Raw genomic sequence first — 12637 nt, 5'->3', positions numbered from 1 at the left:
GTAAAGACAATGGCCTTAATAAAGAGCATCTTTCCAAATGCCAAGTCAGGATGACAGATGTGAAGTCTTGATTCCTGACACCCAGCTCCAGGCAGGGCTGTTTTGCCCTGCCTCTGAATAGGGAAATGAAAAAAACAGAAAAGATCTTCCAGTGGGGGAAGTTGCCAGCAGCTGCAGGCTGATGCAAAGAGTGACTCAGAGGCAGCAGTTGCAGCAAGCAGGCTCTGGTTCCCAAAAAAACGAGTTCCCAGGAGACTGAGAGCTGAAAAGTATGTCACGGCTTCAGTGGCCCCGTGGGAAACATGAAGACCAGAGCAGCACACAGCTTAAGTGTTTCTCGTCTCTGCACGAGAGAGTGCAGACAGCCCAACCTCACTGCCCCTGGTCTCGGGACCAGCTGGAGCTCACCAGCCCCAGCACAGGCGCCACATGACAAGGTGGGCTCGCTCAGAGACGGGTAGGGACGAACAAGCCCTGCCGAGGGACTGACAGCACAAAGTGGAGCCGCTCTGTGGCCCTGGACAGTTTCTCATTGCGCTCTGCAGCCTGGCAATATCCTTGGTTCAGGTTTCTTTCTTTCTTCCTTTCTTCCTTTCTTTCTTTCAATTTAGGGACCCTGTGTTTTTAAGTAACAAGGATATGTGTTTTTCAAGTTTTCCATCCAATCTGTGTTCTCCCCATGGCTGTCATCAAATCATCCCATGCTTTATTTCCCTCTCATCATCTTTTACTTCTGAACTGCCCTTTATCCTTCCAGGCAGGAGTACTTTGCAGTGCCAGTATCAGGCTTCGTCTGAAGAAAATAGTTATTACAGTATGTGATAGGAGGTGAGAAATGTTTCAGGAAACTAATTTTACACTTCACTTCTTGACAGAAAAGTGAATGCCACAATTTTAACCAAGTTTGAAATCCTTTATGTGGGCAAAACTTCTGTCAACATCAGGAGGAGCTCTGCTCAAGTCATATTCCCCAAATAAGGCTCTTTTTTATGGTGATTTATCAATACCACAGTTTAGTCTGCATCCCTAAATGTTGACACGCCACTTACTGGCAATTTGCTTGCTCTCTACATCTTTTCTAAATGCTTTCAGCATTAAGAAATGAATGCTCTTTTTTGGAAGAACTCCATCTTTGCTGGAATTACAGAGAAAAAAAAAAGTGGCAAGAACAGAAAAAGAGAGGGTTTTGATTTTACACATATGTAAAGTGAATAGCCCAGATGTCTTCCACGAATGATTCAAACATTACCAGCCTAATTTTTCTGTTGGCCCTACACCAGCTGCACTGAAACCAACAGATACTGCACTGGTGCAGATGTGGGGAATCGGACCCTACACTAAATAAAAAAAAAATCATTCAAAACATGTCAGGAATCACATTGTTAAATCACTATAAGAAGCCCCGCCAGCCCTGCTCTGCCCCATACATCCAGATGGCTAGTACCGTGCGCTGACGACTAAGGACTGTACCTACCAGGAGCTGTAATTTCCAGCCCTTTAACAGCTGAGAAATGAACTACAGGCCAACCCAGCTAATTAAACCAGCAGACAAGGAATACAGGGGAAAAAAGATCCAGTTTTGTGCAGCTGCATTACGCTACATCAGCTCAGTTTGAGGTCAAACAGGTGCCAGAGCTCATGCACAGGCGTGGGTGAGACTGCATAGCCATGAGCAGGGACACAGATGCAGGGACAGGGAGGATGGGAAGATGTCTGCCCTTCTCAGTGGCAGCAAAATGAGTGGCTGCAAAGTGCTTAGCTACTTGCTTAAATCTAAATGGGTCCTAAATTGGGGCCTGTAAGCTCTTTGGGATGGAGACTCTGGCTTCACGCTTGAAGGTGCTCTGCACTTAACAATAAATTGCAGGAGACGTCTTTCCCTTTTACAGTGCTTTCTAGTGATATTCAGTTGCATTCAATTACAAATAACCTTGGAAATCTGGCACAGATAGATCTTCCTGACTAGTTATCAGGAATGTCATATTAAATATTACATTATCTCCACTTCCTTAACAGATAAGTCCATTATCTCCTGTCAGTGGCTGGTCAATTTTCCTCTCTATTGAATGTTTCCGTTTCATGATAGAGCAACACATGCCAGACTGGGCATTTCTAGGGCTTTATTTATTACCTGTCTGCGGTGCTTGAACTCTCTCATCTTTTAGACTACATTACTCATAAATGCACTCAAGATACATACTGAAAGAAGTTATTTTTCTCTCCAAATACCAATCCTGTTATATTTCATTATTTCCATATTCATAATGTTTAGTGTTTATTCTTATTCAGACACAGAGTGATGCCAGCAGTGCTTACTACTGACTACAGAAATCACGTGCATTTTTCTTTCCGGTCTTTAGCAGACTTATATGAAAACACAGCCACATTTTTTCCTTATTGCATATTCTTTGACAGCATCAAACATTACCCTGTGTTATACCTATAGCCTAGAGAATGACTACCAGCACTGTCTCCCATCTATTTTAAGTTCATTTATGTCTCTATTACTTAAAAATGGATTTGAACATGTACCTGCAGTACATGCACAGGCATGATTTCTCACTCTTGTTGACTTGCCGGTGGAAAGTATTTTCAGTGCCCATTTCCCTCATCACTTCTAGGTATGGGGTAGCAGGTCCCAGTGGACGGAGATCAGTGGTACACACTACAGCTACCTTTGGTTCACCTGTTCACTTTTTTTTTCCTATTTGCCTGGGGACCACAGTGCCAGGCACTCCGGCCTCCAGTACACACTGCCAGGTACTGTAGTGACACACACAGAGATGCTCAACACCGGGATATGAGGGAGAATGTTTCCTCTGAACACGTTATTACAATTTAGTTAGGCTTTCCACAAAAAATTCACACTCAGGTCCTGTGTGTTCAACTCGGGAAGGATAGTGCTATAGGAGCTGAGGAGACGGGAATGGGCGCACACGGAAATTAGCAGCCATTAAGGACTGTGCGCATAGAAGTCAATGCAGTTTCAGATTCTGGGAGGACTTGAAGACAAAGTCATATGGATAAGAAACGTCAAATAATAAAGTACCATCTGGGCCCTTGCCTAGGATTTTGAGTACAGGCTTTCCCAAAGTTCACATTAACATGTATTTTTTTCTCAGTTCTGCATAATCTAGCTCCAAACGATCGATCTTACGTGAGGTCCTGCTCCAGCCTATTTTTTCAGGTCCATTCACACCAGCTAATTTGGGGAATGCTCTGGTCAGTTTGGGGTTTTGAAATCAAACCTCTGAAAATCCTCCTGAGCATGTCTTCTACCCCAGAGCCAACTCATTGCTAATTAGCACGAATCACAGGGACATAACCTTTGGAAAATAATGCTGATGCACAGCGCATTTCAAAACAGTATTCAGCATTACAATGTGATTTGTAGAGAACATTGTTATAAATATTCTTCTGCACAAGAGAAGCATGGCTAAGCAGAAAACCTTATCTAATCCTGTTTTATGCCACATGCCACATTAAATGTATCAACTGCTATCATACAGGATCCAGATGTAAACATGCTGTCGGCTTTAACCATATACTAATTTTATATATAAATATAAATGCTATGGCTGAAATGTCTTTTCAGTTCTCTCTTCCCCATGCTGGATTAACACATCAACAGCTGTGAAAGAATGTTTTCAACCATGCCACAGAATCTTATTATTAAAAAACTGTCCAGACATAATGTCCAACAGAAGAGAATTTTAAGCCTTGATTGCTTCTCTGCCTCTGCTGCACCAATGTGAACAAACAACAGGCTTAACATTTCAGAATTTCCTTTCATCCCAAGACAGAATAAGGAGCTGAAATTTTGAAAGTCATGGAATGGAAAAAACCATGCACTTTGGGAATACCAGAGGGAATTTATTCAGGCATTATGCTGAGATAAGATCAGAGCTCTTCGTTTTGATGTTACCATTTGCATGTGTGCCTTCCAGAGCACCACTATCAGCATCCAAATGAGCAGCCAGAACAAAGCGGCTTCACCTGACCAAAAATACAGAGGGGATTTTCAAGAATTTCCATGAAAGATGATATTGATGAACATCACGTGTTCTTGCAAAACTTGATTACATCAAACCTATATTTCCTCGATGAGGAAACAAGAATTAAGTTTTCTTCAGAAAGGTAAGACAGGTGTCAGTTCATTGTGCAGGGATGGTTAGAGGCAAAAGGTTTTGCAGATCTTGCAAACAATGCAAAATTAGACCCATAAACCCCATAGCCCTACTAATTTTTTCAGTAAATGCATATGTCACCTTGTAGGGCGTTTCCCTTCACCACTGTTTAGTTCTCATCCACACCTACGTGAAACTAGAGTCACTTCCCCCAAGCTGTTCTGCTTTAGATATTTTCATTTTTCTGTGTGTGAATTTCTGATTTCCGCTCTTTACATTTTGCATTTATCTACTTCTTTAATCCCATTTATAGAGTCCTCCTTTCAGTCCTGCTTCAATTGCCCTGGAGATTTTCACATCCTGCTTTTTCAATGAAAAAAAAAAAAAAAGCCCTTCTCTTATTCTATTGCACTATTAATGTTGCATTTATAGCTACACTTTGGAGTAAGTTGCTCTTCATGGTTCTTTTTAGCCAAGAGGGAGAATATAATTTCAAACAGTAAGCAGTGGCAGGCCCTGGTCTGCTGCTCAATTGAGGGAGCATTGAACTTTGCTGAGGGAAAAAGACTCTCCCCATCTCTACCAAACCAAACATGCAAAAAAGTTTTCTTCTCTTCATAGGCTTTTCATGTCCAACCCACATCTTCACTCATCAGATGATGGCTTGCACTGCGGTGACCTGTCAGTCACGGTCTCTGCTCTGCTGTTCCTTACTGGGTAGAGCACAGCCCCAGCAAACAGCTCCAGGCCATCTTCTGAGCTCTGCCTGTGCATGAAGCTCCCTGGGGAGATCCACGAGCACCCCTCATACTTCAGCTGAGCAGTTACCAACATGCTGCTGCCTACAAGGCACTAATGACCGCCTGTAGAGTTAATAGCTGTCTCTTACCTACTTGGATCCTGTTTTCATGGTGCAGCTCCCATTTTCAATATAAGCTCTTTCAGCTTTTGGGAACAGCTTTTTGGGAGAGGTGCATTTTTTTTAAACTGTATGTATGAATAAAATCTGGGACAGCTGCATTCTGGGCCCTGGAGAAGACAAATCCTGTAATTATAAGACAATCTCCTCCCTCATCTTTGCTCTCTTTGGCTGTCTGAACAAATGGGACTCTGAAGCAGTGAAAATTCTGTCACATCTCCCTGCAGATTCAAGTTTTCAGTATCTCTAGATATGCCATTGATGGTGATTCTCAAAGTATCCTATTCCCCCTGGATTCCACAGGAAATAAAGGTGCACAGCCCTTTGCAGGTAAGGCCTTGTGCCATTCAGTGACCTACTTCTTTAACTCCTCGCTTTCCATGATGGCAGCACTGTGGCTGTCGCAGCTGTTTGTACCTATGCAAAACTCCTGTCCTAATCTAGAAGAAAAAGGATGCAGCATGCAAAGACAAACTATTGACAGCAACATCTTTGAAAATAAAGCCATTTTTGGCTCTGTGCGTAGGCATATATATCACCATTCCTCTCCATTCTAGTAAGCAGAGATATTTCTTACCTACTAAATATTTAGAGCTGAGGCACATCGGCATTTATGACAGTCATTAGTGTACTGTCAAGAGAGTCTATGTACTGTCTTAACCAGTATGGATACACAGACTTTGGAAAACAAACATCCTAAAGTACATGAAGCAAGAGCAGTGCGGTTTGATGAATAGACGCTAGTCAGAAATTGCTGTCTCTGAATTTGCTGTTTGGACTAGGCTGAAAAAAAAGCACAGAAATGCCCCTCCTGAAGACCTGTCTGGAGATTTGCTTCTGGGCGACACAATCCAGATTTCTCTGTAGCCCTCCAAGCCTTTTTCCCTTGTCATCCTTAGTTTTACAACTAGTTCCCCCAAAGGAAAAATGTAACTCCACTTAGTCATGTGTAGGGTCTCCCTCCTACCCCCACCTCACACAGCTTCAGTATCACCGGGCCTTTTTAAAGCCAGAAAGAGGGAAAAGCCCCCTCTCTGCCTCTGCCTCTGCCTCTGCCTCTGCCTCTGCCTCTGCCTCTGCCTCCGCCTCCCCCTCCCCTTCCCCAGCAGTGCCCCGGTGAGAGCTAGGCAGGAAGGCCGCCCCGGTGCCCCGCTCGGCCGTGGCTGCTGCAACCCCCGTGGGAAGGGCTGCCCCCACGTCCCGGACAGCGAGCAGCGGGCAGCGCCACAGAGCATCCAGGCGGGGGGCAGCATGGAAGTGCCAAATAAAGGGTGCGGGTTTGCAATAAAACCGGCTGCTGGGGGCTCGGTGAGGCGCTGCCGAGCACACGCAGGCTGAGCCGGGCGCCTCTGCGCGGGGAAGTTTTCGGGGTATTTTTTCCCCCCTTGGGTGGGAAAGATACGAATCAGCCGGACGCTCAGACGTGGCGGAAGAAGCGCGCAGGGCTCCGCCATGCGCGGCGGCCCCCCCCCCCCGCCCGGCCGGGCGCTGCCCGCTAGGTGGGGCTGCCGCGACGGCGGGGGCGCGCTATGCCGGGCGGCGGCGGCGGCGGCTCAGCGAGGGCCGGGGGCGCTCGGGGGAGCTGGGGGGGCGCCGGCGCGGGGAGGCCCCGGCGCTGGCGTGGCCCAGGCCGGGCTGCCGGCGGCGGCGGGACTGAGCCCTCTCTGTGCATGCACGCACAGCGCTCGGCGTCCCTACGGGAAGATGCAGGCGGCCAAAGCCGTGTGTGGCTGCTGCGGTGCCGGCCTGTGCGCCGGCAGAAGTCAGCTCCCTTTCTGTGCTGGTGGGGCTGTTCGGGTAGTTTTGTTTTAGTTAGAAATCAGGGAATCGCAAATAATCCTGCTGTTTTATGTTTTGATATTGCTTGCCTGTATTTACATATTTTCCTATGTGTTAAAAGTACATCCCTCTAATCAGATAGAGAATGTGACTTTCTTTTAAAATTTATTTTGGCTTTCTTTTTAAATGGCTTTGTCGATGGATGATAATTTTTAGTGGATGATAATTTGAATAGACTCATAGAAACCCAGAATGGTTGGGGCTGAAGGGGCCTCCAGAGCTGGTCCGGTCCCGCACCTGGCCCGAGCTGGGTCAGCTGGAGCTGGCTGCTCACTGCCCAGCCTGGTCAGGCTTCGAGCATCTCCAGGAATGGCAACTCCACAACCTCTCTGGGCAACCTGTACTAGTGTTTGACCACCCTCACAGGATGAAGATTTTCTCTTATGCTTAAAGGGAATGTCTTGTGTTGAAGTATTTCAAATAAAGTTCCTGAAACATGTTGCTTTCAAATGTCAGAAGAGCATCAGATGGAAGAGGACACTCACACCCTGAAAAGCACAGTTGTGATTCCCTCAGTGATACTGAGTGATATATAAAAGCTATACTACTGAGAGCTTTTAAAATTGGATGTGGTACATTCATTCAGCAGTTCTTTACATACATGGATCAAGTGGAGGAGAGTTTCTTTACTGTATTTTCTAGCCTTTATACAATTCCCGATGCTTCCCAGCAGCTCAAAATGATCTTTAGGGGAGATGCTGTTTCTGCTGGTTATCACGCCATTAACCTGTCATTCTGTCACTGTGGCTACTGAATAACTTCAGCATGCCTGGCACAGCACTATAAGTATGAAGATAATATTTCAGAACATCAGTGTCAAATCCTGTAAGCTCACCACTTGCATAACATTCTGTTTCTTTTTTCCACTAAAGATTTCATAAAAATTTGAGAAAGTAAATACATTATTTCCCTCAACCAAACTGGCAGAAGTTACCTGGTCTACCACTAAATAAAAGTAAGTGAACAACTCTCAGCTGGTTCAAAGGTCCTTATTTTTCCTTTTTGATCCATCTTACGCCATTTTATCTCAGGGGCATCTGTTCCTGATTTACACCAACAGCCCAGCAGGAGGATCAGACCCACTAATTCCACAAGAGCGGCTGTGGCACGGCTGTGTCCAGCCGCAGCTGCCCTAACGCACAGAGTCAAGTGCATCTGATTTCTTTGTTTTACTGGGCAGGATAATAAAGCTTTCCTGAACAGCAGTATTTAAAGCAAGTGAACTATGCGAAATCTCTCCCCTCAACTGCTATTACACAGCTTGCAACCTTTCGTTCAGGAGATTAAGTTTGCATCTCTTCGCATTATCTCTTTGTAATTGGAAAACTTTCGTTTTGACAGAGACAATGTGGCAGCCTCCCTGCGAGCCTCGCTACAAGCCAGTGCTGAGTGCCATCTGGAGAACTGATGCTGAAGTCAAGCAACAACATCCTGTCATATTTTATCTGGAACTTTGCAACAGAACAACTAATAACATCTTAAGCTTCATTTGTCTGGCGCTCTCATGCTCTTGGCAGAGGTCATAACCAGTAGTGGCTTTGCTGATTTGCTGCATCAAAACTAATTATGTTACAATGCTCACTGACAGCCTCTCATAATGGCAGAAAAGCCTCCGGCTTTAACTTTACTCATTATGTCAAAGTAAAATTTAAAACTCATAAAACTTGCACCTGTATCAGCTTCCCAGTCGTAAACTTTAACATCTATTAATGGTGCTTATTCAGCTTGACGGAGCTATCAGCCCCTTTTAACTTCATTTTTCCCTTCCTTCTTTAAAAGTGCTGCTGGTGAGAAGTGGGGCTCATGGCATGAAAATGTGTGCTTGACGTTGCAGATGCAGATTTCCAAGTCCAGCCTCTTTGCTTTTTGCATTCTTTACAGCAACAAGAATGCCCTGCACTCACTCGATGTGGTTTGTAAGTAAATGTACTGAAGCTGCCTCCCGCTTGCCTCTGAAGAAAACTTGGCATAGGTGACCTTTTCACCGTGCTTATTGGAAATCTATTCTTTTACCAGACAGTGTCACAAGTTTGTCTTGCTGAATGAGTCAGTTTTAAAAATCTGAGTAAAATTAAGATAACCGTTGCACAAGGTTAAAATTAGGGCAATGCTCAGGGTAAAAGCCAGGGCACATCTTAACGGCTCTTAATTCAAGTGAGAAACCAGCAGGAAAGAAGATTTCTGTCTGCACAGAGGGAAAAAAGAGAAGTAAGGTTTAACAGTTTCCTGCTTAAATGTTGTAAAACATGTCAGCAGGGGGCTGTGGCAGTAAGAAGAATTGTGTTTTCTCACAGCAGGGAAGTGGCACTTCACTAGACTGGCTACATTGATTATCAAGATGAGGCCGTCTTAAAGAGCAAGCACAGCACTTAAATGTATTATAATGTGTTGAAGAATCACGATTAAAAAAGACAACACTGTATTTGCTCTAAGACTTTCCACCTGCTATTGCTTGCAGGGGCTACAGTGGTGGTGAGAGTTCATGCAACTTTCTTTTTTGCTCTTGTCCAATGAAAATATCAGCTGAATCCTAGGGATGGCTGTCAATTTTGCACTGCACTTTGTAGAGAGCCTGGATTTTGTTGGACATTAATGTCAGATCATCTGTGTTTGAGAAAGATATTAGGAGTGTGTGAGAATGAGGGTTAAATAAGGTTTTATTTGTTTATTTAATTCTTCCTGTGCTCAAAGTGATTACCCTGCTCTTATTTAATATTCTTGCACTTCCTATTTATTTATTTATTCCTTACGCTTTTTTTGCATAAGGAAAACATCACAAAATTCTGGAACTTCTAGTGCTCTTATTTGAGAGAAAGGCTTTAAGTTGCATAAAAGTATGAAAAATTTTTGAGCAATGCACATCCATTCCAGTGTCATAAAATGGAACATATGCTGTTCACCGCCAGGAGCATTTCCAGTTGGGAGCTGTATCTTTCTGAACATGCATGTACATCAATGGTTGTGACAAACCGTGTGAATGAGTCTTATATGATAATGGACAGATGTGAAGAAATCAGACCTAGAATATCGTGTTCATATTCTGATACTTAATTAACTGAAAAGACTGGATATTTAACAGGGAAAAGTTACTACATGATTAATGATCTGGATGGACTGCTTTCAGAAAGGAGACTAACCTAGGCAAAATATGTAGGTTGACAATGCAGTCTTTAAGGACATTATAGCTGTCTGAGTCAACAGATATTTCAGGAGGTTCAGATCCCCAACACACTATGCATGTATACACATTTATTGCTTTACCACCTTCATTTCAGATTCCTTGTGATAACAAAGTTAATCATGTGTATAAATATGTGCAGGACTACAGCCGAATGACGGAGAGAAATTAGTTAGCATGTCATACACTACTCCAATTAAGAAGTAGAAATTAAAGGAAAGAAAATTAAGACTGAAAATCAAGAGAGCCCTTGTCACAGAAGATGTCAGGCTATGAACTGGTTTCCATGGCTGATGGGTGAAGTTTCATTGTTTGGGTCTTAAAACCAAAACAAAGCAACCAAATTATTATTAAAAACAGAACAGAAACCAACACGCCCTAACTGGGATAGGCATTCGCCGACTGTAACCTCTGCATCCATGTGCGTGTCTCCAGACCGACGTTTTACATCAATCAGAACAAAAGCGATATCTTACTGTATAAGCTTGATAGGAGCTACAGGTACAGATCATTTAGTGTTTTAGGAATATACACACGGTGTTATGTGGCCACAGGGCAGTACAGCAGCTAGCACTTCTGATTTGGGAACTTAGCATGAGCTAGTAATCCTTACTGTCCCTAGCTTGAAGTATTTTTTTATTATTATTTGATTTAGAAAACTTAAAATTCTGAGACTGCTCTCTTGAGACAGAAAAATGTGCTGAGAGAGAGCACCATGGACAAATAAATATACCCTTATTTGCATACACGCAGCAATATCACTGAGGAGTCAGCAAAAAAACCCCAAATTTGGCTGTTGTATACTTATTCTGTGGATTTTTTAAAACAGAGTTTTAAACAGGAATGATGCAACACAAACCAAAACTGTGCATACAGCTCAAATTTTGAAAATACGCTTTCAGAAGAAGTGCATATTTCATTTCCTATTTTTCTTACACCGCTCGGCTGAAATACGAGCTTTAAAACTGCTTACCTCAGGGAAAAGGGTGTTGCCTAAATTTTCTTACCACATTAGAGGGGTTTGTTGTGACAAAACATAACGGAGGCTGGGTGAGACTACTGCCCATCGCTCACGCCTGCTTCCAGTGCGGGAGTGCTATGAGGACCATGTGTTACAGCTGCTTTGTCCTATGAGGTAGCTTAAAGAGGGACATAATCCAGCCATAAATTCACAACAAAGAATCCCCTGCCGTAGAGGAACGCTGCTGGATATAAATGTGCCACAGTCAATCTGTGCAGAGACATAAAAGCGTGTTGGAAAAGAGGGAGCGGGACTGAGGCGCAGTGGGATTACGCTGCGTCTCGTCTCCGCTGCTGTGTGGGCACCAGGGTGCTCCTGCTGCTGGTGCATGTGGGACTGCGCCCTAACAGAGCTGCCCTCTGCTCTCCAGTGAGGACAAAAATGACTGTGTGAGGGAACGGCCTTCTGAAAGACTAAAGGTCTGGAAACTGAGAGGCTCCTACTCCACCTGCCTTTTCCTTTGAGTTCTTGTGTTACACAGGAACTAGTCTTCCCATCATTTGTGCAGCATACACCAATGATGTGTGCCAAAACTTGCCTCTTTCATTAATGTCTTTGTAACTCCCAGGTTTTCAGTAGCATGAACAAGGAAATTGATTTAAGCCCTGTAAATTTGTAGCAAAGCTGAGTTCTTCAGATCATTGTCCTTCATGGTGGAGGGTTAGATATTGAGTCAGTTGTAACATACAAGTTTAGATAAAAAAATAATACAAACATTAAGAAGCTGACAGTGGTTACAATTTGGATGCCACAAAGCAGATGCAGAGAGTAGTAGCTGTTACTGATCGAATAGCACAGGGCGATCAAAATGGAACTGAGAAGCGGAGCTGTGATTTACACTTCAGGGTTTGGGGATGGAGATCATCAGGTTCCCTCCAAGACAGTTGTAGCCACCTTCTGTTTCTTGTTTTGCTATGTTGCTTCTCCACGGTTGGAGATGGGTGCTGAAGAGACATCGCCAGTAGCCAGCCTCTCTGTCAAAAGTGGAGCTGTTGCCAGTGTTGCGCAAACTTGATTTGGCCTCCGAGCATGCTAAATCATGTTTGTTCTATGTTGATAATTTTCAGTGTATTTATCTGCCTTCTAAAGTCTATGTGGATTGCATTTTGCTGAAAGATATCTCTGAAAGTGGGCGTGACAGGGAATTACTGGAAAATACAGGGTTCAGTGCTGGAGCAAGAGAGGCCCTTGTGGTTCCCCCTGAGTTCATGGCATGCTCATACAAGCTAGATTAATATTGGAGTTTCACGCTTCTTGTAGGACTTAGTTCTGACTGCAGTGTTTTCTAAGCCCACTCAGCTGACACCATTATACACTGAAGAACATATTAACAATCTATTTAAATGCAGTACATTTTGTTTGCAAAGGTATTTGTTCCATAGTCTGTTGACATGGTTTAGCATCTTGTCAGCAGTATTCAGAGTTCAGTGTTTTCCCACGCTCAGTGAGCACAAGCTTTTCCTTTAGCTAACGTGTTGCAGAGGTACGCTCTGCTAAAAAAAGGACAATGCTCCCACAGCCTGAGTAAGGAGAGGCAGTTCAGACTGCTAACA

Source organism: Gymnogyps californianus, chromosome 7 (genome assembly GCF_018139145.2).
Source record: "Gymnogyps californianus isolate 813 chromosome 7, ASM1813914v2, whole genome shotgun sequence".
Taxonomy (NCBI): Eukaryota; Metazoa; Chordata; class Aves; order Accipitriformes; family Cathartidae; genus Gymnogyps; species Gymnogyps californianus.
This window is presented reverse-complemented; position numbering follows the sequence as displayed.